Raw genomic sequence first — 2,405 nt, 5'->3', positions numbered from 1 at the left:
TAAATCACCCTAAGATAATCTTGTTTGTGTAAAGTCATAATAATAGGACTTCCCTGTAGCTCAAATGGTAAAGAATCTACCTGCAATGCAGGAGACCTGGGTTTGATCTCTGGGTCAGGAAGATCCTCTGAAAAAGGGAATGGCAACCCACTCCAGTATTGTTGCCTGGAGAATCCGATGGACAGAGGAGCCTGATCAGCTACAGTCCATGGGGTCACAAAGAGTCAGACAGGACTAATAATTATATACATCTCATAAGGCTGATGTGAGGATTCATTGGAAAGTAATGTATGTTAAAGCACTCAGTACAGTGTCTGGGCTATTTCAGACAGTCAGTTCAGTTCAGTTCAGTTCAGCTGCTCAGTCGTGTCCGACTCCTTGCGACCGCATGGACTGCAGCACGCCAGGCCTCCCTGTCCATCACTACTTTCTGTAGCCTGCTCAAACTTATGTCCATCAAGTCAGAGATGCCATCCAACCATCTCATCCTCTGTTGTCCCCTTCTCCCCTTGCCTTCAATCTTTCCCAGCATCAGGGTCTTTTCCAATGAGTCAGTTCTTTGCCTCAGGTGGCCAAAGGTTCAGCTTTTGCATCAGTCCTTCCAATGAATATTCAGGAAGGATTTTTTTTAGTGTTGACTAGTTTGATCTCCTTGTAGTCCAAGGGACTCTTAACAGTCTTCTCCAACACCACAGTTCAAAGGCATCAGTTCTTTGGCACTCAGCTTTCTTTATGGTCCAACTCTCACATCCATACATAACTACCGGAAAAACCAGTAGTTTTGACTAAGTAGCTTTGACTAAGGCAGACCTTTGTTGGCAAAGTAATGTCTCTGCTTTTGAATATACTGTCTAGGTTGGTCACAGCTTTTCTTCTAAGGAGCAAGTGTCTTTTAATTTCATGGTTGTAGTCACCATCTGCAGTGATTTTGGAGCCCAAGAAAATGAAGTCTGTCACTGTTTCCATTGTTTCCCCATCTATTTCCCATGAAGTGATGGGACCAGATGCCATGATCTTAGTTTTCTGAATGTTGAGTTTTAAGCCAGCTTTTTCACTCTCCTCTTTCACTTTCATCAAGAGCCTGTTTAGTTACTCTTTGCTTTCGGCCATAAGGGTGGTGTCATTTGCATGTCTGAGATTACTGATATTTCTCCCAGCAGCTTGATTCCAACTTGTGCTTCATCCAGCCTGGCATTTCCCATAATGTACTCTGCATGTAAATTATATAAGCAAGGTGACATTATACAGCCTTGACATACTCCTTTCCCAATTTGGAACAGTCCGTTGTTCCCATGTTTGGTTCTAACTGTTGCTTCTTGACCTACATACAGATTTCTCAGGAGGCAGGTAAGGTGGTCTGGTACTCCCATCTCTTTCAGAATTTTCCAGTTTGTTTGGATCCACACAGTCAGAAGCTTTGGCATAGTCAATAAAGCAGAAATGGATGCTTTTCTGGAACTCCCTTTCTTTTTTGATGATCCAGAGGATGTTGGCAATTTGATATCTGGTTCCTCTGCTGTCTCTAAATCCAGCTTGAACATCTGGAAGTTCTCAGTTCATGTACTGTTGAAGCCTCTCTTGGAGAATTTTGAGCATTACTTTGCTAGTGTGTGAGATGAGTGCAATTGTGTGGTAGTTTGAGCATTCTTTGGCATTGCCTTTCTTTGAGATTGGAATGAAATTCAGAGAGTCAGCAAACATGAATTCTTTTTATCTTATTTATTAAAAAATCTCCATATTCTCAGAAACTAACATAGCACTTGAATAAGTTTGTATTCAGTACAGGAATGTATGGCTTAGTGTATTGGGCAACATGATAGTTTCCAATAAGAAATCAGGACATTCTGTTAAAAAAAAAAAAGAAATCATTGCAGTTTCTGGATATATTGCATTTATTTAGTTCAGTAAGACAGCAAGAGTGCACAATTATAGCTCATTTATACACTCAAAACTACATCTTGGTTGTTGACTTTGTATTATTTACTGGGCCAGGCCCTGGGGATAAGGCAGTGACAAAGATAAACGTGCTCCTTATCTATGTCACTCAGGATGCTTTTGATAACATGTAACAGAACACCCGGGCTTCCCAGGTGGTACTAGTGGTAAAGAACACATCTGCCAATGCAGGAGATGTAAGAGACTTGGGTTCCATCCCTGGGTTGGGAAGATCCCCTGAAGGAGGGCATGGCAACCCCCTCTGCTATTCTTTCCTGGAGAGTCTCACGGATAGAGGAGCCTGGTGGACTACTGTCCATGGGGTCGCAAAGAGTTGGACACAACTGAAGTGACTTAGCATGCACACATGCACAACACAACTTCCAGCTCAAAGCAACTTACATAATAAAAAGGATTATTGCCTTGTGTGACCAGCAAAGCTGAAGGCAAGCCAACTTCATGGATAGTTT

Source organism: Bos grunniens, chromosome 27 (assembly GCF_055505025.1).
Source record: "Bos grunniens cultivar Pamir isolate PY7600 chromosome 27, Bosgru_T2T1.0, whole genome shotgun sequence".
Classification (NCBI taxonomy): Eukaryota; Metazoa; Chordata; class Mammalia; order Artiodactyla; family Bovidae; genus Bos; species Bos grunniens.
This window is presented reverse-complemented; position numbering follows the sequence as displayed.